We start from the raw sequence: 26,648 nt of genomic DNA on the forward strand, positions 1-26,648 counted from the left end.
TGCACCGGCGGGAAGTTCTTTACCACTAGCGCCACCTGGGAAGCCCTACATACCTACCTTCCTCTCTAACTCAAGCCAGGGCCTTAACCCTTCCGCCTTGGGCGTCCTATCCCTGACCTGGCTTTCCCTTTTTTTAATCTCACTGTGGTCTTAATTTAGCCAGAGAAGCCCCAGGAAAGGACTGCCCTCTAGTGGCTAATTCAGTAATAGCACCTACAGCCTGGAGATAAAGCTGTTTGCTGGCTCCTTGTGTCCCGTGCCCGGGCAACCTCTTTGCTGGGAGCAAGCCAGCCTCACAGCCCATACCTGCCAGATCCCTCTCCTTTCTCCAATGGCCAGGAAAGGCACTTGCCTTCCACCTTGGGTACCAGATCCCAGCCGCCGCCTCACCTTGTTCCCACTAGAGCCTCTGGCACCCGGAAGCAGCTTGGACTGTGCTCTGCAGCTGCAAAGGGTCACTGGCATCACTGAATGAAGCTGCTTTGCCTGTTTGACCCGTGAGTGAGGACACAGGTGGGAACGGGGACCTGCCCAGGGAAACAGAGGGCTCCGCACAAGGACCCCGTCCCTTGGCCTGGGGCAGCATCCACCTCAGCAGACAGCTGCGCCTGCACCATGCTCAGCTCCACGAGGACGAGTATGCGTGTGCACGCACTTCCACCAGTGCCTGACCCACAGGCCCGCCCAGGGCCCCAGGCCCCAGGAGGCAGAGCCGGAGTCTCGACCATGGGTGCCAGCTCGGCTGACCTGGTAAGTCCGGGTCAGGGTGGGGGCCAGAACAGCTTTGGGAAGAAGAGGCAGGCATCTGGGCTGGGTGCTGATGGCTGAGGATCCCCCCCACATGCAGAGGGTATGATCAGGGATAGCCAGTGGGCCCACGTGGAGGGAGTGCCAGGGATCTGGGGACAGGCAGCAAAGAGCAAGGGGGCTAGCAGGCTCCTCTCAGGATGACCTGGGACTGGGGTATTTGGTGGGGCTCACAAGGGCATCCTCCAAACAAGAAGGTGCTAAGGCTTGGCTCCTCTGTGCCTGCCCCACGTCAAGGCTAGGAACAAGAGCTGCTGTCTCTTTGGAGGACTGCTGAGCTGCTCCCATTTCATCTCAGGAGAGGCCACATCCTGGAAAAGCCACGTCTGATGTGCATCACTACAAACAAAGCTAGTGGAGGTGATGGAATTCCAGTGGAGCTATTTCAAATCCTAAAAGATGATGCTCTGAAAGTGCTGCATTCAATATGCTTACAAATTTGGAAAACTCAGCAGTGGCCACAGGACTGGAAAAGGTCAGTTTTCATTCCAATCCCAAAGAAGGGCAATGCCAAAGAATGTTCAAACTACCGCACAATTGCACTCATCTCACACGCTAGTAAAGTAATGCTCAAAATTCTCCAAGCCAGGCTTCAGCAATACGTGAACTGTGAACTTCCAGATGTTCAAGCTGGATTTAGAAAAGGCGGAGGAACCAGAGATCAAATTGCCAACATCTGCTGGATCATCATAAAATCAAGAGAGTTCCAGAAAAATGTCTACTTCGGCCACCCCGAAGCCTTTGACTGTGTGGATCACAACACACTGTGGAAAATTCTAATAGAGATGGGAATACCAGACCACCTGACCTGCCTCCTGAGAAATCTGTATGCAGGTCAGGAAGCAACAGTTAGAACTGGGCATGAAACAACAGACTGGTTCCAAATTGGGAAAGGAGTACATCAAGGCTGTATATTGTCACTCTGCTTATTTAACTTATATGCAGAATATATCATGCAAAATACCTGGCTGGATGAAGCACAAGCTGGAATCAAGATTGCTGGGAGAAATATCAATAACCTCAGATACACAGATGACACTACCCGTATGGCAGAAAGTGAAGAAAAACTAAAGAAGCTCTTGATGAAGGTGAAAGAGGAATGTGAAAAAGTTTGCTTAAAACTCATAATTCAGAAAAATAAGATCATGGCATCTGGTCCCATCACTTCATGGCAAATAGATGAGGAAACAGTGGAAACAGCAAGAGGCTTTATTTTGGGGGGCTCCAAAATCACTGCAGATGATGACTGCAGCCATGAAATTCAAAGACACTCCTTGGAAGAAAAGCTATGACCAACCCTAGATAGCATATTAAAAAGCAGAGACATTACCAACAAAGGTCCGTCTAGTCACGGCTATGGTTTTTCCAGTAGTCATGTATGGATGTGAGAGTTGGACTGTGAAGAAGGCTGAGCGCTGAAGAACTGATGCTTTTGAACTGTGGTGTTGGAGAAGACTCTTGAGAGTCCCGTGGACTGCAAAGAGATCCAACCAGTCAATCCTAAAGGAAATCAGTCCTGAATATTCACTGGAAGGACTGATGCTAAAGCTGAAACTCCAATACTTTGGCCACCTGATACAAAGGGCTGACTCATTGGAAAAGACCCTGATGCTGGAAAAGATTGAAGGAGGGAGAAGAAGGGGACAACAGAGGATGAGACAGTTGGATGGCATCATCAACTCAATGGACGTGAGTTTGAGCAGGTTCCGGAAGTTGGTGGTGGACAGAGGGGCCTGGCGTGCTGCAGTCCATGGGGTCACTAAGAATGGGACATGACTGAGCAACCGAACTGAACAGAAAGCCATTGATAAAAGCTTCCCAGGTGGCTTAGTGGTAAAGAACAGGCCTACCAATGCAGGAGATGCAGGTTCGATCCCTGGGTCGGGAAGATTCCCCTGGAGAAGGAAATGGAAACCCACTCCAGCATTCTTGCCTGGGGAAATCCCATGGACTGAAGGAGCCTGATGAGCCTGATGCGTCCAGGGGTCGCAAAGGAGTAGGACACAACTTTGCAACTAAACAAAAACAGCAAAGCTAAAAGCAGGATCCTTTCCCATGTCTGGGTTTAAAACTCACCAGCAGAAGATAAAGGATTGAAAATTAGAAGTCAAACTGATATTTGTACACCTGTGTTCACAGAAGCATCATCACAATAACCAGAAGGTAGAAACAATTCAAGTGTCCATCGGCAGATAAATGGACAAACAAAACGTGATCCATCCACGTGGTGGAATATTATTCAGACTTAAAAGGAAGGAAATGCCAGCATGTGCCGCAACAAGATGAAACTTGAGGACGTGACGCTCAGCAAAATAAACACGGCACAAAAGTATAAGCCACAAAATCCTGTGTGAGCCCACCCTCAGGAGGTCCCTGGAGGAGTCAGATCCACAGAGACAGGAAGTAGACGGTGGGGCCAAGGGCAGGAGGAGGGGATGGGGAGTCAGTGTTTCCTGGAGACAGAGTTTCAGTTTGGGGAGATGACAAAGTTCTGATGATGGATGGTGGGGATGGTTAAGCAACAGTGGGAAGGAACTTGATACCACTGAGCTGTGCACTTAAAAGTGGTTAGAATGGTGAATTTTACATCATGTATATTTCACCAACAAGGAAAGTGGGAAAGGGTAGTGCAGGCAGGGGCCGGGGGGAGCCTTGTGGAGGTGAGCCAGCGTTTCAGGTGTGGAGAGAGGAGCCAGGCGCACCTGGCTGAGCCTCCAGGAGTAGGTGGGGACTTCGGCAGGGAGGCGATGGGTCTGTGGGGGTGGAGACCAGGGTGCATCTGGTGAGGAAGCCCAGATTAAGAGTCTCAATAGCACTCTCACACATTTTGGCCATAAGAGGGAAGAGCAGGACCTGGCAGTGGCGGGTGGGGGGTGGCAGTGGAGTCAGCGGAGAAGCTTGAGAGAGTTTAAATTCTAGGGGAGGGAGAGCCCGGAAAGGGAAGACTAAAAAGAAAGAATCTGTGGTGTGCTAAGTTGCTTTGGTCTGATTCTTTGTGACCCCATGTACCGTAGCCTGCCAGGCTTCTCTGTCCATTGGATTCTCCAGGCAAGAATACTGGAGTGGGTTGCCATGCCCTCCTCCAGGGGATCTTCCCAACCCAGGGATCGAACCTGTATCTCTTACATCTCCTGCATTGGCAGGCAGGTTCTTTACCACTAGCGCCACCTGGGAAGCCCAAGAACAGAGAAGCACGGAGAGGAAGAGAGGAGGAAAGACTGTGATAAAGATGAAATGAGAGAAAGAAGGACAGAGGCAGAGAGCAGCGCTCCCTCCCTGCTGTAGGATCCTGAACCCACTTTCCCTCCCAGTGCCACACTGTAACCGTCTCTGGGACTCTCTGGGCTTCTTCATCCTGAGTCACCTTGTCCCCACCCCTTCCAATTTATCCCCTGCTTGAACTCCCATCATGGTGCCTAGTAATCGCACCTACAACCTGGCACCCCAAGGCTCTCCCAAACTCCAGCAGCCTCACAGCCTCTGTCACCGCCAGCCTCCCCCCAGTCACATGGGCCTCCTCCTACTGCTCAAAGAAGCCAAAGCTCAGACCTGCCTCCGAGCCTTTGTCCCTGCAGTTCCCGCCACCGGGAATGCCCTTTCCCCACAGCTCTTCATTTCCATGCCTGGGCACTGGGCAATCAGGTCTCAGCTCCGAGAGCCTTCCCTGACCTCCCCTCCCCCATCCCACTCTCAACTGAAGCGGCCATCACCCCACCCAGTCTCTGTCACATAACAAGGTTTACTTCCTGTCACAGCAATGAACACCATCTGAAGTTACCTCGCGGGTCTGTTTCCTGATTCACAGTTTGCCTTCCCCACTGAACCGTGGGCCTCCCCCCACCCCAACAGGGAACTGTGTCTGCATTATTTACGGTAACCGCACACCCACAAAAGTGCCCGGCATACAGTAGGCGCTCGATCAATGTGTGTTGCATTAAACGAATAATCGACCGGTTACAGAATGAATGGGTGGTGCACGTGGATCTGTGTGCTTCCCTGTCTGCTCGTGTCCCGGGCATTTCTTGTGGTTGTAGTCTTCTGTGGACGGCCCCACGTGTGTCCCTGAGGACAGGAGTGAAGTTCTGAGTCAGTGAGGGTTTGTGTTGAGGGGCCCCTGGGCCTGTGTGTTTGTGGCTTTGGGGAAGATGTCACAGGATAACCGGAGTGTCTGTGTCTCCCTGTGTGTTCTCATGGGTGCCCAGCACCTACCTCTTGTGTGTGTGCGTGCACGTGTGTGTGCAGCTGGTAAAGAGTCGGCCTGCACTGCAGGAGACCCCAGTTCAATTCCTGGGTCGGGAAGATCCCCATGGAGAAGGGATAGGCTACCCACTTCTCGGGCTTCCCTGGTGGCTCAGATGGTGAAGAATCTGCCTGTAACGTGGGAAACCTGGGTTCAATCCCTGGGTTCGGAAGAGCCCCTGGAGGAGGGCATGGCAACCCACTCCAGTATTCCTGCCTGGAGAATCCCCATGGACAGAGGAGCCTGGAGGGCTACAATCCATGGGGTTACAGAGAATCGGACACCACTGAGCAGCTAAGTGCAGCATGGCCCCCTGTATGTCCGGGGTGTTCACTGTGTGTGTGTCCATCGTATCCCATCATAATGGCACTTGCTCAAGTGTGGCCCTGTGTGCATGAACGCCGGGGTCTGTATTAGTGTCTCCTTGCACGCCCCTCTCTGAGTGCGTCTCTGCAGGCTCCTGTTTCCAGGCGTCCAGGAGCCTGTCATGCCTGTGTGTGTCTCTGCTGTGCTGCGTGTGCCCCTGTAGGCTCCTGCACTCATGTATGCCATGTCACACGGGCAGATGTGCACACCCTGTGCAGTGGTGCGCTGGCAAATAGTTAACAGCCAGCTCTTGGGTGGAAAGTGTTGATTTGCCCATTTGCATGGTATAAATACCCTCAGTTTCAAAGTACCAATGTGATGTCACCAAACACAGAATTACAAATAGGTAGTCCAGTATACAAATATATACCTTAATAGAGAGATAGCTCCATGCAGATACATAGATAGGGACTAGTATATGATGCCTTTATACACTGTTCCCATCGAGCAGTTTCAGTAGCCATAAATAACCTCAAAAGCATGAGTAAGAGAAAAATGAAGCAAAATAATTAGGAAGTGATGAGTTTCTTTTCTGTTTTATTACGGTAAAACATCGTGACACAAAGTGTACCACTTAAACCATTTTTAAGCATGCAGTTGAGGAGCATTAAGTACATGATGACAGATTTAAGTGGTTATTACTTTCGTCAATTCATATCATCAAATTTTTATGATAGCTGCATTTAACAACCGGCTCACGAAATTCCTACACGTTTTAGAATATGAGGCTCCCCTGGTGGTCCCGTGGTTAAGAATCTGCCTGCCAACGGAGGGGACATGCGTTCCATCCCTGGTCTGGAAATATCCCACATGCCACTGGGCAACTAAGTCTGCGTGCCACGACCACTGAGCCCATGTGTTGCAACTACTGAAGCCCGCCCTAGAGCCTGTGCTCCGCAATAAGAAAAGCCCCCACAGTGAGAAGCCCAAGCATCAGCTAGAGAAAGTCCAAGCGCCGCAGCAAAGACCCAGTATGCTGCTAAGTCGCTTCAGTCGTGTCTGACTCTGTGCGACCCCAGAGACAGCTGCCCACCAGGCTCCCCTGTCCCTGGGATTCTCCAGGCAAGAACACCGGAGTGGGTTGCCATTTCCTTCTCCAGTGCATGAAAGTGAAATGTGAAAGTGAAGTCGCTCAGTCGTGTCCGACTCTTTGCGACCCCATGGACTACAGCCTACCAGGCTCCTCCGTCCATGAGATTTTCCAGGCAAGAGTACTGGAGTGGGGTGCCATTGCCTTCTCCGAAAGACCCAGTATAGCCAAATATAAATAAATAAATAATGACTTTTTAATGTGTTTTAAGAAGAATGGGCTTCTGTGAGCCAGGGCAGCTGGCTCTGCCTGTCTCTGTGCTGCTATGGGCTCCTGCTAACCTTGGCCTCCAGGTGCCGGTCCCACGCTTGAGTTTTCCTGAGTCTCCACGAGTACGTTGTCTGTGTCTACACAGCACCTGTCTCTGAGCACCAAGGAGCCCACGTGTACCTCGCGTGCACCCAGGTGTGTCTGTGGGCAGACTGCTCTGTCCACACACTCCCACATCTTGGGGACCCGCAGATACCTACACACCTGCAAACCTGGGGGCACGTGTCTCTCTGTAAGAATCCAAGTGCCCGGGTATCCACTCTAGTGGCACGCTGGAGGCAAGCCTGAGCATCTCTTCCTCACCCCACACGGAATGACATCAGGTTGGCAGTTGAAATCAGTCATGATGGGAGTATTTACACCACACGCATGCATGCATGCCCGTCGCTCAGTCATGTCCGACTCTGTGATCCCATGGACTGTAGCCCACTAGGCTCCTCTGTCCATGGGATTTCCCAAGCAAGAATACTGGAGTGGGTTGTCATGCCCTCCTTCAGAGTATCTTTCCAACCCAGGGATTGAACCCTTGTCTCCTGAGTTGACAGGCGGATTCTTTTCCACTGAGCTACCAGGGAAGCCCCTACAAAATCAACAAACGCTGTGCATCACAGCTTTGAGTGTGTGTGTCTGTGTGTGTGTGTGGTCAAAAGAGACGGTTGCTAACCCTCTACCAGTGCACCCTGGGGGCGCAGGCGCCTCCGTATGCCCCAGGTAACCGTGTGCATGCTCATGTTGCCGTGCGTGTGCGTGAGTGCCTGTGTCTCTGTGGATGCACATGACTGGCGTGTCCCACGTGCTGGGGTGAGGCCCCAGCCCTCTATATCTCTGGCAGCGGGTTCCACAGGAAGTGAGGGGTGGGGAGAGCGCTGAGGCCCCCCTCCACATCGCTAGTCTACTCCCCCCCTCTCAGGATGGCTGCATGCACGGGGCGGGGTGTTGCTGAGCAGAGGGGGGAGAGCCCCCTCTTCTAAACCCCTGTCCCGCGCTGCACTCACATCGGTGCCTCAGCCCGTGACGGGGGGTGGTGGAGGCGCCAGCCAGGCAGGCAGGCGATTGAGGAAGAGGAAGTTAGGGCAAAGTTGGGTCACCCTGTGGCTTACCCCGGGCTCTGGCCCGCAGATGCTCCCCCGGGGCCAGCTCAGAGCCCTAGCCAAGGGTCGTGGGGGCTGCGGGAGCTAGTACGCAGAGCTGGGGCACCCACAGCAGCAAGGACGAGGCTCCACCTGGTGAGTGACCATCCCTGGGGAGTGCGGGACAGATGGATGAACAGGGACAGAGCAGCCATGTGGCCAGTGGTGGGAGGGGGGCCTCAGGGGCAGCAGACAGCCCATCTACAGTTTCTCTCCACCTTCTAGTCAGCCTGCTTCCTGAGTGGGTTGAGGAGGCTGTTTGACTTGAGTCTTTGCTCTGCAAATGTCTGTGATTTTAAGAAGTCAACTCAGTGAGCTGGGGCCCATGAGCAGTAATAGAGCAAGACAGAAGGATGGCCCCCTTGTAGCCAAAGTCTGCTCAGGGGACAAGGAACAGGGGATAAATTGGGAGATGGGATTAGGCTCCCTGAGGCAAAGTCAGTCAGAGATGCTTCTGTTCTTAAACTAGGGATGCGGGGTGAGAAGAGAGGTACGTGTGTGCTCTGCTTAGTCTCTCAGTCATATCCGACTCTTTGCAACCCCACGGACTGCAGCCCGCCAGGCTCCTCTGTCCATAGGATTCTCCAGTCAAGAATAGTGGAGTGGGTTGCCGTTTCCTCCTCCAGAAGATCTTCCTGACCCAGGGATCAAATCCATACCTCCTGCATTGACAGATGGATTGCTTTACCACTGAGCCACCCTGGAAGCCCCCGAGAGGTCTCAGACCTCCCTGAAACATAATCCAGAGACTGGCATTGGGGGTGTCTGACTTTCAGAACAAACTCCCACTGATGACTGATGTCCGAGCGCCAGTGCTGAGGACATCCTTATCCTAGTCTTCCAAGGTCATCAAAGGAGGTCCCACCACCCAGGCAGTCCTCCTGGTTGGAGCCCTCCACTTGGAGAGGCGCCCCGAGTCCCACCTTGGCCTCCACCAGGAGCCTTCACGCCCAGCTGCCTGGGGTGGGGTGAGGTTGGGTAGAAAGGATGTGGTTTCTGAAAGGGCACACCCAGGCCTGCTGCTTCCTCCCGGCCCCAGGGCCAACACGGCCATCAGGGTCTGGGAAGGTGGCCCAGAAGCAACCAGGAGTGGGGTGGATTTAGAGTGGAAGCCTGGAGCCAGGGAGGAGGTTAGGCTAGGGGCACATTGGAAAAGGCCTCGAATGCTGTACTCAGAGAGCGGAGGCTCCTCAGAGAGTTCCACTGGCCAGGTCACCCGTGGTCCTAAGGAAAAGCTTAACAACCACTGGTAGCCAAGGGAGCGCTTCCCCCACTGCCAAGCACCTTGAGCCCCCTGGCCACTGGTGTGAGTGAGCCCATCTGGGAGGACTTCCTGGCAGAGGTAGGCTTTTCACTGGACCTTGAAGCACCAGTGGAATATCAACCACAAACCCATCAGTATATCTGTCTGGGACAGTGCCCCCACCCCACCTCCCAAGCCCCGACACAGGGCCAGACACCTGCCAGCGCTCAGTACTGCTGTGGATGGAAGGATGGGCTATGTCGGCCAGTTGTGGGTTCAGAGCCGCACTCCCCCTGTGTCTGCATGGCTGTAGGCATGTGTCCTCACTGCTCTGGCTTTGTCTGTGCTCCTCCATAGAAGGGTTGCTGTGGATCTTACATGTGAGGGCATGACTCAGTGCCCAGCATACAGTACGCACTCTGAAACACTGTCCACCTTGCCCATTATCTCGTATTTTGTCCCTGTCCCACAGCCTGGCTATCCTGAGCACTCTCCACCCATGCCACACGTGTGCATCTGTAGAGACTCTGTGAGTCACATCTAGAAAGAGGGACTAGTCATGAGTGTCAATCTCCATCAAGAATGCAGGGAGTAGTCTGTTATACAGAGTGAAGTAAGTCAGAAAGAGGAAAACAAATATCACATATTAAGGCAGCCAATTAAGGCAATCAGACCAGTCAATCCTAAAGGAAATCAACCCTGAATATTCACTAGAAGGACTGATTATGAAGCTAAAGCTCCAATACTTTAGCCACTTGATGCAAAGAGCCGACTCATTGGAAAAGACCCTGATGCTGGGAAAGATTGAGGGCAGGAGGAGAAGGGGGCGACAGAGGATGAGATGGCTGGATGGCATCACCGACTCAATGGACATGGGTTTGAGTAAGCTCCGGGAGTTGGTGAAGGACAGGGAACCTGGTGTGCTGCAGTCCATGGGGTCTCAGAGAGTAGACACGACTTATTGACTGAACAGCAACATATTAATGCATGTATATATATATATATATGGATTCTAGAAAATGGTACTGATGAACCCATTTGTAGGACAGTAATAGAGACACAGACATAGACAGCAGACTTGTGGACACAGGGGGAGAAGGAAAAGTTGGGACAAATTTAGAGAGTGCCATTGACATGCACACAGTTGTTGTTGTTAAGTTGCTAAGTTGTGTCCAACTCTTTTGTGCCTCCATGGACTGTAGCCTCCAAGGCTCCTCTGTCCATGGGATTTCCCAGGCAAGAATAGTGGAGTGGGTTGCCATTTCCTTCTCCACGGGATCTTCCTGACCCAGGGATCGACATTGGCGGGCAGATTCTTTACCACTGAGCCACCAGGGAAGCCCAGCAAATATACAGAACCAGGCGTAAAGTAGCTAGCTAGTGGGAAGCTGCTGTAGAGCTCAGGGAGCTCAGCTCAGTGCTCTGTGATGTCCTAGAGGGGTGGGATGAGGGGCTGGAGGGAGGCTCAGGAGTGAGGGGATATATGCATCCCCTCATGTGCATATGGAAGAGGACTGGGGTCAGGACTTGGGGACCATTTGGTGACTCTAGACGTGGCTCAAGCCCCTGGGGAATCCGGGACAACATGCTGATTTCAGCTTTAATGAGGGGTTGGATATGACTTGGGAAGAAGCTGTGTTTAAGATGTTTGTTCCTTACCCTCTTTGCGTCTTGTTTCCTCATCTGAACAATGGGAATGCTGGAAGCATCAGTAGCATCATGCCACCATAGGATGATTGTGAACAGTAAAAGAATTATTGATGTAAAACCTTTGGAGTGGTGGCTGGCATGACATAAGCGCTTGTTGAATGTTAGCTTGTGTTGCTATTACTTCATCCCTGGCCTTTGGGCTGGCATGACCCACACACATGGCCTTCTAGTTGGCACTCCCTCTCAAGGCCCATCAGCCTACCTAACCATACACCAGCTGGCTGGTTCTTCCAGCTTCAGCCAATCTCTGCTGGGCTCACTAATGGATTCATGGGATACACTGCTATGGAGGTATCTCTGGAATCTGCCCTTTCTAGGAGTCAGGGCACCATTGTGTCAAGAGAGGGTATCATCAACAAGATGGCAGTCACCATCAATAACGTGGTAAAAGACCTCACTAAGATGGCAGAGATCCTCACCAAGACAGTAGATGCCCTCACCAACATGGAGGCCATCCCCACCAATATGGCGGCTACGTCCATCAAGATGGAACACACTCCATACCCTTCACCCCCATCCAGACTCTCCTCCAGATCTTTCTATTATCTTTTTAACACCTGGAACCAGAAGACCACCCTTTGGCAGGCCAAAGGGCTATTTACAACTTTAACTTGAGACATTCAAGGTCATTGGACCTCTGCCTCCAATGACTAGCCCCCACCACGCAAATCAACCCAGCTTTCCTCCTCCCTGACAGCATCACAATCAGCCCAACAGGTGATATTTAACTGTGGACTGCTATGTTTATGAGCTGGGGTTGGTTGAATCCACAGATGCAGAGAGCCAACTGTGGGGCTTGAACGCTGGAGGATTTCGGTATTCATGCCTTTGTCTTGGAACCAACCCCATGCAGATATAGAGGGATGGCCGTACATCATAACTTTCTACTAAGTAGGTATACCTGATCCTGTCTGTGGAGGGGATTGCTGAAAATATCCCTTTCCTGTGACATTTGACACCAGACCAAGCCATCCCTGTGCCGTATTCCACCTTGCTTTCCTTTGCAGTGTCTGTATCTTCTGTGGGTTTGTTGCTATTGTCTTTCTTCTACTTGTAGTTCATGAGATCCTATTCTCTGACATGCCTCAACTTTTGATTGGTGAGTTCTTCATGGTGCTATTTCCTTCCAGAGAGGTTTTGCTTTTGCTTCTGGCAGATAGTGAAAGTAAAGGCGGGTGTTGTGTGCATGTTCAGTTGCTCAGTCGTATCCGACTCTTTGCAACCAATGGACTGTAGCCCGCCAGGCTCCTCTGTCCGTGGGATTTCCCAGGTAAGAATACTGGAGTGGGTTGCCATTTCCTCCTCCAGGGTGTCTTCCTGACCCAGGGATCGAACCTCTGTCTCTTGCGTCTCCTTCACTGGCAGGTGGATTCTTTACTACTATGCCACCTGAGAAGCCCCCAAAGGCAGGTGACATCAGTCTAATCAGAAATTAAGCTGAGTTGAAGCTGGATTTTATTCTGGGTGAAGGTTGATCTGTTTCTCGTCGCTCCCTGCTCCTAGAATGAAGTTTTTGATGACTCCATCTTTGTGATCCTTGACTTCCAGGGTCTATTTCTCCAGCCCCAGAAGATTGCCAGGAGCTACATTCAGACCCTCTCTCTGGTCTGCTTTGCACTGAAGAATTGCATTCAAATCAACAACTTGCTTGCGAGGGGGGAAAAAAAACAACAACACCGCATCATGTCTCCTCACCTTTCTAGGATTCTGACCTCTCAAATCCTGGTTTGACAACACCTTCAAACCGAGGGTGTTTTTTTCCTTCTGATTTTATCCAGCTTTTTTTTTTTTTTTAAGCTGTTTCTGGTGGAAGGGTAAATCTGCAATAAGGTAGCCTGCCATCACTAGAAATGGTTATCCCTGTTGTATTTTTTCTAAGTATTTTAAATTATGTATTCATTTGTTTTTGGCTGTGCTGGGTCTTTGCTGCTGCATGCAAGCTTTTCTCTAGTTGCAGCTAGCGGGGGCTACTCTTTGTTGTGGTACACGGGCTTCTCACCGCAGCAGCTTCTCTCACTGCAGAGCATGCAGGCCTCAGTACTTGTGGCTCCTGGGCTCCAGAGCACAGGTTCAGTGGTTGTGGTTCACAGGCTTAGCTGCTCCATGACAGGTGGGATCTTCGTAGACCAGGGATCGAACCTGTGTCTCTTGCATTGGCAGGCGGATTCTTAACCACTAACCCACCAAGGAAGTCCTTCCTGTTTTATTTTTAACATAAGATTTTTATCAATCCTCCATTTCTAATTCTGCTCGACTCACCATGTTTCTCTGTTTCTGAGCTCCTGCCTTTGTTGCCACCAGTTTGATGAAGGCCCCTCCTAACTTCTTACTGCCTTTGATTTCCCTGAAGTTCTCATATCTGCTCTCTACCCAAAGGTCTGAAAGATCCAAGAGGCATCTGCAGTCTGTCCAGGGAAAGTGATGGGAGATGAGGAATTAAAACCTGGAGCACAGCAGAAGAGGTAATTTTTAAAATCTCCTTGGGCTTTCCTCTGGATTTCTGTGTATGCATCTCGATGCTTGTGTATAACTGTCCTCAGTCACTCAGTTGTGTTTGACTCTGCGACCTCATGGACTGTAGCCTGCCAGGCTTCCCTGTCCATGGGATTCTCCAGGCAAGAATACTGGAGTGGGTTGCCATGCCCTCCTCCAGGGGATGATCTTTCCGACCCCGGGATCAAACTCATGTCTCTTGCACCTCCCACAGTAGCAGGTGGATTCTTTACCACTGAGCCATCTGTTAGCATCTGTCTGACTGCTTGTGTGTGTGTGTTTGCCATTGTCTGCAAGCGCTGGAGAGTGTGTTGGGAAGTGGTGTATCGAGTATGGTGGCGTATCTTTCACTTTTTTTTAATGTGGATTTATACAGGTTTTATTGAGTTTGCTGTCAATATGATACTGCCTGCTGTATGTTTTGGTTTTTTAGCTATAAGGCATGTGGGATCTTAGTTCCCCAGCCAGGAATCGAACTCTCACCCCCTACGCTGGAAAGCAAAGTCTTAACCACTGGGCTGCCAGTGTGAGACGTCTGTAGAGTGTGTGTTTATGTATTTTTGTGGTTGAAGATTCAGGTGACACCTACCCAATAGGATAGTGGAAGTGATGAGGGAGGTGCAGATGAGGGTCACCAAGGCCAGAGGGCAGAGCAAGAAGAGGCCAAGGACAGAGCCCTGCATATACAGAGTTCAAAGGTCAGGCAGAAACAGGAAGAGGAGCCAAGTCAAGAAGGGAGACTGAGAAGGAACAGACAGAGAAACAAGAGGCCTGTGAGGGGTGGATTTCAGGAAGACAGTGGTCAGACCTGCCCCATGAGTGTGAGACTGAAAAGTGCCTGTTACAGATTTAGCCCCAGAGAGAGCTGGAAGACTGAAAGGGATGGAAACAAGACTTCAGGGGGTGGTGCAGTCAAGTAGGTGTGTGTCGGTAAAGACAGAAGTGTGGATGACCCTTTGAGAAGGGAGGGTGGAGGCTGAGAGGCCACTGAAGAGAGAAGGGACAGCCAGGAATTTTTCAGAAGAGGTGGCAAGAATACACAGAAGAACTATACAAAAAAGAGCTTCATGACCCAGATAATCACGATGGTGTGATCACTCACCTAGAGCCAGACATCCTGGAATGTGAAGTCAAGTGGGCCTTAGAAAGCATCACTATGAACAAAGCTAGTGGAGGTGATGGAATTCCAGTTGACCTATTTCAAATCCCGAAAGACAATGCTGTGAAAGTGCTGCACTCAATATGCCAGCAAATTTGGAAAACTCAGCAGTGGCCACAGGACTGGAAAAGGTCAGTTTTCGTTCCAATCCCAAAGAAAGGCAATGCCAAAGAATGCTCAAACTACTGCACAATTGCTCACATCTCACACGCTAGTAAAGTAATGCTCAAAATTCTCCAATCCAGGCTTCAGCAGTACATGAACCATGAACTTCCAGATGTTCAAGCTGGTTTTAGAAAAGGCAGAGGAACCAGAGATCAAATTGCCAACATCCTCTGGATCATCGAAAAAGCAAGAGAGTTCCAGAAAAACATCTATTTCTGCTTTATTGACTATGCCAAAGCCTTTGACTGTGTGGATAACAAGACACTGGGAAAATTCTGAAAGAGATGGGAATACCAGACCACCTGACCTGCCTCTTGAGAAACCTATATGCAGGTCAGGAAGCAACAGTTCAAACTGGGCATGGAACAACAGACTTGTTCCAAATAGGAAAAGGAATACGTCAAGGCTGTATATTGTCACCCTGCTTCTTTAACTTTTATGCAGAGTACATCATGAGAAACACTGGGGTGGATGAAGCACGAGCTGGAATCAAGATTGCCGGGAGAAATATCAATAACCTCAGATATGCAGATGACACCACCCTTATGGCAGAAAGTGAAAAGGAACTAAAAAGTCTCTTGATGAAAGTGAAAGAGGAGAGTGAAAAAGTTGGCTTAAAGCTCAACATTCAGAAAACAAAGATCATGGCATCTGGTCCCATCACTTCATGGGAAATAGATGGGGAAACAGTGGGAACAGTGTCAGACTTTATTTTTTTTGGCTCCAAAATCACTGCAGATGGTGACTGCAGCCATGAAATTAAAAGACGCTTACTCCTTGAAAGGAAAGTTATGACCAACCTAGATAGCATATTCAAAAGCAGAGACATTACTTTGCCAACAAAGGTCTGTCTAGTCAAGGCTATGGTTTTTCCTGTGGTCATGTATGGATGTGAGAGTTGGACTGTGAAGGAAGCTGAGTGCCGAAGAATTGATGCTTTTGGACTGTGGTGTTGGAGAAGACTCTTGCGAGTCCCTTGGACCGCGAGGAGATCCAACCAGTCCATTCTAAAGGAGATCAGTCCTGGGTGTTCTTTGGAAGGACTAATGCTAAAGCTGAAACTCTAGTACTTTGGCCACCTGATGGGAAGAGTTGACTCATTGGAAAAGACCCTGATGCTGGGAGGGATTGGGGGCAGGAGGAGAAGGGGACGACAGTGGATGAGATGGCTGGATGGCATCATCAACTCAATGGAGGTGAGTCTGAGTGAACTCCGGGAGTTGATGATGGACAGGGAGGCCTGGCATGCTGCTATTCATGGGGTTGCAAAGAGTCGGACACGACTGAGTGTCTGAACTGAAATGAACTGAAGTGAGGAAGATTCCACCACCAGGGGGCAGCACTTGTATGAACAGGCGCTGGCTGTCATCCGCACAGATGCACTTCCAGATAAAGTCACAGACTTGTAGACACAAGGAAACCCCAGGCCAATACCAAGCTCTCCCCCAAATACTGGAAGCAGATCTCCCCAAGTCCCAGGTGAGCCATGTAGAACCCATCCCACACAAACACATACAGAGGATCACAGAGATTTTAAAAACCACATAGATAATATTATTCAGCCATATTTTAAGAAAAGGATATTTTGCCTGTTACAACAACATGGATAGACTTTAAAGGCATTATGCTAATGAAATACATAAGTTCTCAACGCAAATGCTATGTGATCTCATTCATATGTGGAACTTAAAAAAAAAAAAAAAACGGTGATAGCCAATCTCATAGAAAAAAAGATCAGATTTGTGGTTACCAGAGACAGGGGGTGGGGTGGGGAAACTGGATGAAGTTGGTCAAAAGGTTCCAACTTCCAGCTGTAAGATAAGTAGATCTTTGATGTAACGCACAACATGATGGCTACAGTTAACACTGCTACATGGCGTATATGCTCCCCTGGTGGCTAAGTCAGTTAAGAATCCACCCGCAATGCGGGAGAGGCAAGAGATGTGGCTTTGATCCCTGGGTTGGCAGGACCCCCTGGAAAAGGAAATGGCTATCCACTCCTGCATTCTTGCCTGGGAAATCCCATGGACAGAGGAGCCTGGCGGGCTACAGTCCACAGGGTTCCAAGTGATGGACACAACTTAGCAACTAAACTAACCACCAACCAGGAGAGTAAATCCTACAAGTTCTCATCAGAACAACAACAACAACAACAAAAACATATTTTTTCTTTTCTTGGTATCTATATGGGTTGATGACTTCTCTTAGTATCTATATGGGTTGATGACACGACTGAGCGACTTCACTTTTTATGAGTTGGTGGATGCTAACTAAATTTACTGCACTAATCATTTCACAATATATTAAGTCATTATGATGCAAACCTTAAACTTACACAGTGATGTCAGTCAATTACACCTCAATGAAACTAGGGGGAAACATTTATATAAACTCCCCTAAATACACACACCCCCATAGACAAGTTGACACTCAAGATTTAAAAACACACTATGTGCTGACACACAAAAGGACTTTATGTTCACACTCACTCAGTTGTGTCCAACTCTTGGTAATCCCACGGACTGCAGCACACTAGGCTCCTCTGTTCATGGGATTTCCCAGGCAGGAATACCAGATTGGGTTGCTATATCCTCCTCCGGGGGAATCTTCTGGACCCAGGGATCAAACCCAGATCGCTGCACCCCCTGCGTTGCAGGCAGATTCTTCACCACTGCATCACCTGGGAAGCTGACACACAAATGCACTGTCGAAAGCACAGTGTGTGGCTGCTAAGTCAATTCAGTCGTGTCCAGCTCTTTGTGACCCCCTGGACTGTAGCCGACCAGGCTCCTCTGTCTATGGAATTCTCCAGGCAAGAATACTGGAGTGGTATCCCATTCTCCAGGGGATCCTCCTGACCCAAGGATCAAACCCAGGTCTCCTGCATGGCAGGCAGAGTCTTTAACATCTGAGCCGCGAGGGAAGCCCTCAAAAGCAGAGACAATGACAAACACTCATACACAAACACTCAGACATCCACGCATGCCCAGGCCCACCCACCTCAGGACCCAGGCTATGCTTGTGTCCTGAGGACTCCCTCGCTGCTCTCTTCTGCTCCTCCTGGGAATGTCTCGTATTAATACAGCCAGGCTGAGAGGCCTAGAGGGCAAGGGAGGTGTGGGGTAGTGCTAAGTACTCGGCCTCCCCCAGGGCTGCAGTCCTGCCTCCCCTGCCCCCTGCCCCAGCCCCAAGCTGCCATCAGCTGATGTGTCTGGCAGCCCCTGCAGACAGTCTCCGCCCCTCTTGCTGGCAGCCCTGTCCTGGCAGGGCTTCCCGGCCGAGCGCCTTCTTCATCCTGCCGTTCACTCACACGCTCGCACGCACGGCCCCCATGGCCAGCTCAGCGCTCAACCACTCCTGGCCGGCTCTCTCCAAGTTCTGGCTGAAGCGGTGGGCCTTTAAGAGAGGTAAGGGGGCATGCAGTGAGTAGTGGGCACTGGCCACCCAGGCTCCCTGGACAGCCTGCTGCCCACCATCCCACTCCAAGCCTTTTCTCAGCCTAGGGTATAGACACTGCCTGAGCCAGCCCCAGATGATCTCTGCTTCCCCAGGGCCCCCATGGAACATCCCAGACTTGTGGGGTGCCTCTTGTCTCAGAGGAGACGTCTCCCCAAGCTCTGCCAGGAGGGTGTCTTGGAAGGTAAATTTGTGGACAGACAATTCACTCTAGACCTGGGGCAGCCTGGTGGCTTCCTGGGGGTTCCTGATGCGACTTGTTCCCCGGGTGGGTGCAGGACAGAGGCTCAGGGAGGCAGCAAGAGGAAGGTCTGAGACATCCAGAGATTCGAGCAGACACGCCCTGGAATACACACACACATACACATTGGCTGGTAGCACCCCCCACTGGGTCCCAGGACCTCAGTTTACCTCTGGGAGCTGGAGAGACTCTTGTGTCATATCCCCCCAAGGTCTGGGTGAATTGCTTTTGCAAAAAGGCACTTCTTAAATCTCAGCAGGAGTTTAGTCCTGGAAGATAGCCAGATAGTGTCCGAGGCCACGGGGCACAGGGGGATTGTGTGATAGGAACTCCCCCTACCCCTTGCCTAAGCCGGGTACTTGTTGGTGAGTGAGTTTCCGTGCAGGAGACGAGCCATGGATAAGACCTATTTGCTTCTTCATGACATACACTCTGGTTGAGGACCTGTAGTGTGTCAGGCACTCTGCTGGAGGAGATAGGACTAGCAGGGGACCTGGAGGCTGGGGCTGGGGAGGGAGAGGGTGGCCTGGGGACTGGGAGGCAATAGGAGAACAGTCATAGTGGTAGAAATTGCTGCCGATTGTTGAGCCCTTGTGAAGCTGCACTCAGAAAGGCGTAATGAACTCAAGGTCACACAGCAAGTATATGCTGAAAGAGCCACGCTTTGAAACCCGTTCTGTTCCAAGGCCACCTCTGGGGTGTGTTCTGGGCAGTGAAGGAAGCTACCAGTGTGAGTGTGTGGGGGGGCTTGCAGAGAGTTTTAAAATCCACTAGTGGATGGCTATGCTAAAGAATTAGGGTATCAGCCACAGATCACAAAGATGCCCATATCCTTATGAAGGTCTAGCCACTCCTGGCCTCCCAGCCCACCCTGGGCAGGTTGAAGCTATGATTTATAGGCTGGCAGGTTGGGGAGTGAGCTGTGGGAACCAGTGGCAACTCTTAAACCCTTTTATGGCCAGGGCTGCAGGGGCTGCTGGTGTAAGAGGCTGCCTAGAACCTGAATCCAAGCTGCTAGGCGGCTCCTTAGAGAGAAGTTTGGGGGTGCGGCGCAGAAAGGGGCTCCCTAACCATGTCATTCCCATCTCTAGCCTTTCTGCGCCCTCCTCTTATGCTCTATAACTGGCTGTCTGGGCACCAGATGGGGCCTCCTGGGAAAATAATGGAGTAGATGTGGGGAGCCAGACAAGGCTAGGAAAGGGGGGTTGGGATTTGCAGCAGGGCAGAGTCCCGCTGGCCCTTTCCCTCGGTTGCTCAGTTACTCATTTTGGCCACACTTTTCCCACTCTTCCCCTAGTATATGATAAGCATGTTTATCATGCGTACATTCTGTATCTCAACTTGGTTTCCTTCTTGCCTGGCTTCTCTGCCACAGTCCTGCCTCCTTCCATCTAGAGCTCTCCCCACCCTCATCCCCTAGGAATACCATCTCCAGAATGCAGAGCAATCACTGCTGCTGGACACTGCCACACGACTTATCCCAACTATCCATCCATTCATCCATCCATGCATCCATCTAACCATCCACTTTTTTATCCATCCAACCAGTCAGGTAACCAACTATCCATTCATGCCTCCATGTATCCATGTTTTCATCCATCCATCCATCTAACCATCTACCCATTCATCTACTCAACCAGAGAGACAGCCAACTATCTATCCATGCATCCTTGTATCTAGGCATCCATCCACCTGTCCATCCAAAGAACCATCCAACTAGTTATCCATCTAAACATCTACTCATTAATCCATCCAACCAGCCATCCAGTCACCATCCACCCATGCGTCTACACATCCCTCCCTCCCTCTAACCAGCCATTCATCCATGTGGGTAACCATCCACCCATCTAAACATCCATTCATCCAACCATATAGCCAGACAACTTTCCCTTCAGCCAGACAGCCAAGCAACTAGCCAACTAGCCAACAACCATCTATCCAACAATTCATCCAATTCATCCATCCACCCTTCCATCTAATCATTTATCCACCCATCTATCCATTTAGCTCAGTCAGTAAAGAATCTGCCTGCAGTGCAGGAGACCTGGGTTCAATCCCTGGGTCGGGAAGATCCCCTGGAGAAGGAAATGGCAACCCACTCCAGCATTCTTGCCTGGAAAATCCCATGGACAGAGGAGCCTGGTGGGCTGCAGTCCATGGGGTTGCAAAGAGCTGGGCACAACTGAGCGACTAACTAGGAGCCCTTGCTTTGGAGTAAGAAATACCTGGCTTCCCGTCAGCTCTGCCTCTTGACAGCCTGGTATGACCTTGGACAAGTCAGTACACCTCTCTGAGCCTCAGTTTCTCCTTCCATAATGTGGGGACTCAGAGGGTTGTTGTTAAGATAGAAGAATGGAAAGAATGTGACAGGCTCAGCATGAAGCAAGACATATTCGAACTGATCAAGAGACTTGGGGGATGTAAAAGTGGGTTGGATACAGAACTTGCCCCCATGGACTGCAGAGTGGGAGTCAGAAAACCCTTTCTGTACAGGGCCAGGGAGTAAATGCCTTCAGCTTTGCAGGCCATGTGGCCTCTGAGGCACCTGCTGGACACTGGCATCGTAGCACGATGGCACCCATAGACAGCAAGGTGCATGAATAGGTGTGGCTGTGTGCTACTAAAATCTTAATTACAAAATCAGGTGTTGAGCCAGACTTGGCCTGTGAAACTCCTGGTCTAGAAGTGAACAAGTGGTCCAGTTAAAGTACATCCAGAAGTAGAAAAGGGGTGTGTGTGTGCGTGCGTGCTCGGTCGTTCAGTGGTGTCTGACTCTTTGCAACTTCGTGAACTGTAGCCCACCAGGCTCCTCTGTCCATGGGATTCTCTGGGCAAGAATACTGGAGTGGGTTGCCATGCCCTCCTCCAGGGGATCTTCCTGACCCAGGGATTGAACCCAGGTCTCCTGAATTGGCAGGTAGATTCTCTAATGCTGAGCCATCTGGGAAACCCAGATAGAGCATAATGGAAGCTGATATTAAGAGCATGTCAGAGGCGAAACAAAAGAAGGATGGAGGGACTGCCTGGTGGCCTAGAGGTTAGGACTGTGCTCCCAGTGAAGGGGCTCTGGGTTCGATCCCTGGTCAGGAAACTAGATCCTACTCGCTGCACCTGAGAGTTTGCATGCCACAACTAAGACCTGGCACAGCCAAATGAATAAATAAAGCTAAATAAGTGGAAATTTTTTTTAAAAAGAGGACTGAGTGGAGAAACATTGTTGGGGGGGGGGGGAATTGACAAGGCTTGGTGTCCTGAGGGGTTGGGAGGAGGCAAGGCTCGAGTTCGGGTTTCTGGTGGGGGTCACTGGGGAGACACTACAGTCACACTGATACAAAGACCCCGAAGGAGAAAGGAAGACAAGGAGTTTGGTCTTGACAGCTTGAGGTTGGATTGCAGGTGGGAATATCAGGCAGTGGTGACCGGAGGCCACTGAAGACAGATTCTGGAGCTTGAGAGAATCTGTCACCAGAACCAAGGCTCAGAGTGTGACTTCAGAGTCCGGGCTCAGTGTGCCTGGGGTCAATGTTTAGTGTGTGATGAGGACTGGGGAACAGCTCGAAGCTCTTGGATGGGAGCTCAGTCCATGAGTCCAGTACTGGGACTCAGTCTATGACGCCACAATCAGGGCTTGGCGTATGACACCAGGACTGAGGTTCAGTCGATGACGCTGGGACAGGGATTCAGTCTGGGACCCAAAGACTGAGGCTCAGCATGTGACGCGGAGATCAGAATGGACTCTGTCATCAGGGTCGGGCTCAGCCTGTTCCTGGATCAGAAATGATGTGAAGTGACCGTTGCTTCAGTCGTGTCCAACTCTTTGTGGCCCCATGAACTACAGCCCGCCAGGCTCCTCTGTCCGTGGGATTCTCCAGGCAAGAACAGTTACTGTGGTGGGCTGCTGCGCCCTCCCCCAGGGATCGAACCCACCTCGCTTACATCTTCTGCACTGGCAGGCAGATTCTTTACCATCTGAGCCACCAGGGAAGCCACACCCTCCAGGGTCAGAAGCATCCATCCAAAGAATCAACTGTTACCTTCAGCCTTTGGGTCCCAGCCCTGCAGGGTCGCAGATGCAAGGAGGAGGTTCAAGCCTCCGTGAAGCCCCCATCCAGGAAAGCAGGCACCCAGCAGCCTGTCCTGAGGCCCCCTGGGATCTTGGCCAAGGGATGGAACTGCCTCTCGGGGAGTCTTTCCCTCCTTTTCCAAGCTGCCATCAGCCTCCAGGACTCACCCCACATCTGGCTTTTCTCGTCCTTCACAGCCTGCTTGTTTTGTTCCAACATCTCCCTGAGTCATAGAAGCTGCCTCATGGGAGATGCAGGGCTGAATGAGGGCAGCTGAACAGAGGCCCTAAACCAACCTGGGAGAGTAGCTGGGGGAGCAGTGGTGGTTTCTAGAAGATACCGTGATGGGAATCCCCAGCGGCCCAGTGGTTAGGACACCTTGCTTTCACTTTCACTGCTGGGGCCCAGGTTCATTCCCTGGTTGGCAAATCACAATTCCACAAGCCATGTGGTGTGGTCAAAAAAAAAAAAAAAATAGGAGTGTTGTGAACGATTACCACAGTCAATTTTAGAAGGTTTTCATCACCCCCAAAAGAAATCTGAATCCTGTATTCATCACCCCAAATTTCCCCGTTTCTCCCCAGCCTTGCATGCTAAGTCGCTGCAGTCGTGTCTGACTCTGCAATCTCATGGACTGTAGCCCGCCAGGCTCCTCTGTGCATGGGATTTCCCAGGCAAGAATGCTGGCGTGGGTTGCCATCCCCTTCTCCAGGGCATCTTCCTGACCCAGGGATCAAACCCGTGTCTCCTGCATTGGCAGGAGGGTTCTTTACCACTAGCACCACCTGGGAAGCCTCTCCCCAGCCTTAGACAACCACTAATCTACTTTCTGCCCCTATAGATTCACCTGTTCTGGACATTTCATATAAATGAAATCCACTAACACGGGATATTTTGTAAACTGACTTCTGCGACGTCACAAGGTTCATTCATGGTATAATAGGTTTCAAAACTCCACTCCCTTTTTTATTCTTCTTTTATTTATTTGTTTGTTTGTGGGATCTTAGTTCCCTGACCACTGGCAACCCACTCCAGTATTCTTGCCTGGAGAATCCCAGGGACAGAGGAGCCTGGTGGGCTGCCGTCTGCGGGGTCGCACAGAGTCGGACACGACTGAAGCGACTTAGCAGCAGCAGCAGAAGCAGCAGTTCCTTGACCAGGGACTGAACCCAGTTCCTTGGCAGTTAAAGCACTGAGTTCTAACCATTGGACCTCCAGGGAATTCCCAGAACTACCCCCATTCCTTATTATGACTGAAAAACATTCCGTTGTATGGATGGACCACATTTTGTGTATCTATTCATCTGTTTATGAACATTTGGATTGTTTTCACCAATTTTTTTTTGGTCACCCTGGATTTTTGTTGCTGCTCCAAGGCTTTCTCCAGTTGCAGCAAGTGGGGGCTTCTCTCTAGCTGAGGTGCACGGGTTTCTCATTGCAGTGGCCTCTGTTGCTGTGGATCACAGGCTGTAGGGTGTGAGGGCTTCAGTGGTTCTGCATCTCATGGGCTTAGTTTCTCTGCAGCATGTGGGATCTTCCCAGACCAGGGATCAAGCCTGTGTCCCCTGCATTGGCAGGCAGATTCTTAACCACTGGACCACCTAGGAGGTCCTTAAGTTTTTATTTTTTATTTTTTTTTGTTTTTGAAGGATAATTGCTTTACAGAATTTTGCTGTTTTCCATCAAACCTCAACATGAGTCAGCCACAGGTATACATGGATCCCCTCCCTTTTGAACCTCCCTCCCATCTCCCTCCCCATCCCACCCCTCTAGGTTGATACAGAGCCCCTGTTTGAGCTTCCTGAGTCATACCATGCTTAAGTTTTTGAAGAACTTCCGAAATGTTTTCCAAACTCCTGAAGTTTTTCACACCCATGTAATAGCTTTTCATTCATCTATTTATGGAATGCATTTATTCTTGTCTTGGCTGCTTTCTGCTGTTCTTGCTACTTCCCAGTAATTTTGCATTCATAATCTCACACTCTTTTTCTTAAAAAAAAAAAAAAGCCCTCCAAAGTATACAAGTGTCATGCCCCCCAAAATGTAGGGCAGTGTTTGTACATACACGGCTGGGAGGAGAAGAAAGGTAAGTGGATACAGACAGCTCATCCTACTTTGGGATAGAAAAAGACAGCATCATCTCTGCCCGTCTGCTGGCCACAGGGTTATAGGCGGAGTGGCCATAAAGTGGACACCCCACTGGTACCCTTTGGAGGGCAGAACCATGGTACTGTGGGAGGTTTTGTTTTATTTATTTGTTTGTTTATTTCTTTGGCTGTGCCGGGTCTCAGTTGTGGCACACAGAATCTTTTAATTGTGGCATGTGGGATCTAGTTCCCGACCAGAGAGGGATCAAACCCAGGTTCCCTGCCCTGAGAGCATGGAGTCTTAGCCGCTGGACCACCAGGAAAGTTCATCATTACTTGACTCAGCAGCATAAACCAGGACTGTCCCCAGCACGCCAGGAGATGGGCTCACCCAGCCACAGAGGACCTGAGCTAAGGCGTGAAGGAGGCCCTAGCTGGCACTGCCCAAGGGCCCTGCCATCCCACTCCCCACCCCCAGCCCAGCCCCTCGGGGCTCTGACTGGCTCTTACCGCAAACGTGCTGGTCCATCTCTCCAGGTACCACCTCCACTGGTCTCTCCTTGCCTCCACCTTCACCCAGCTCCTCCGCTGTCACCTCCACGCACACTTCTTCCAGCTCCCCAGCTTCAACAGGACCTGGGATGTCATGGCAGGGGGCGTGGAGGGGTGAAAGGAGTCCAGGGGTCAAGATAACACAATGCAATGAAGTGCAGGGCAATGCCCAGGACAGAGGCACCGTGGGAGGAGGGTGGATGGACATTTCTGGAGTGAGTAGGATAAGGTCTTCAGGCAGGTGTCCCTGGAACAGGAACAGGGTGCTCTTAGGCAGTGGGTCCTGCCTAAGGGGCAGGGACAAGGCACAGAGGAGGATCCTGGTGGACATCAGTGGCTGAGCTGAGACATTCGACCTTCTTCCTCCAGGTGGTGGGGCACCTCCATGGGGATTCGAATAGGGAGGCACGATACGCTCTAGAAGCGTGCAAGAGGCAGAGGGAGAGAGACAGGACGCCCGTGTCTCCCTCAGCGAAAGGCTCAGTCCAGGACTTCCCTGGTGGTCCAATGGTTAAGAATCTATCTGCCAATGCAGGGGACGTGGGTTCAATCCCTGGTGTGGGAAGACCCCACACGCTGTGGGGTAGCTAAGCCCATGTGCCACAACTACTAAAGCCCGAGCTGTAAGGCCCTCGAGCCACAGCTGCTGAGCTTGTGTCCTGCAACTACTGAAGCCCATAAGCCCTAGAGCCTCACACCGCAACTAGTGAGCCCTCAGGCTGCAACTGCTGAAGCCCACATGCCTAAAGCCTGTTGCCCGCAACAAGAGAAGCTACTGCTTCTCTTAGGCTTCCTAAGCACTGCAACAAAGAGAAGCCCCTGCTCACTGCAACTAGAGAAAGCCTACATGCGGCAACAAAGACTCAGTGCAACCAAAAATAATAATAAATAAAAAATTTTAAATAATGCACTGGGAAGAATTCTGAGGGGGGCGTGGCTCAGGAGGAAAGAGCCCTGTGCCTGAACAGAAATGTCTGCCCCAGGCTCAGGATGAGTGATGGGGAGTGGTGGCATATATGTTGGCTTACAGATCATCGGTACCATCCTCCCCTGCCACCCCATTTTAAAGATGAGAAAACAGGCCCAGATGCAGAAATTGGGGCCCAACTCTTCAGGCCTCACAGCTCAGCTCTAACACCTTGTCCCTCCTTTCCCACAGGCTCTGAGCCCAAGCCATGTGTCCAGCCCTTTGACTCTGGAGTTGCAGATTCAGCCACCAAGAGCAGCGGTGGACCCTGGAGGCCTGAGGACCCAGACTTCTCCGCCATGGAGGATGAGCAGGCAGGTGTCCGACTGCCGAGATGGGCAGGAGTTGACTCCAGCGGAGCAAGTACACTTTGTTTAGCACCTGCGTTTTACCAGGCACTTTGTGTGCAATATTTCAGGGAATTATTAAAACATAGCAGAGTAGTTATTATGCCATTCCACAGGTGAGGAAATAAATCCTTTATGGAACAAGAAAAGGGAGCATGGGATGAGTAGAGTGGAGGGATGGTGGCTGGAAGGAGGAAAGGAAGGAAGGATTGACAGAAGACGTGGATGATGGATGGATGGATGGAAGGACATTTTGACAGA

At 50.9% G+C, this 26,648-nt stretch overlaps 1 long non-coding RNA gene across 1 annotated transcript; it reads left to right on the plus strand.

Annotated features, from left to right (window-relative positions):
- LOC108636401 lies at positions 7,854–26,391 on the plus strand. The gene is made up of 3 exons (XR_001918354.1): positions 7,854–7,999; positions 13,233–13,318; positions 26,233–26,391. It is a non-coding gene; the product is annotated as an uncharacterized LOC108636401 (long non-coding RNA).

Source organism: Capra hircus, chromosome 7 (assembly GCF_001704415.2).
Source record: "Capra hircus breed San Clemente chromosome 7, ASM170441v1, whole genome shotgun sequence".
Classification (NCBI taxonomy): Eukaryota; Metazoa; Chordata; class Mammalia; order Artiodactyla; family Bovidae; genus Capra; species Capra hircus.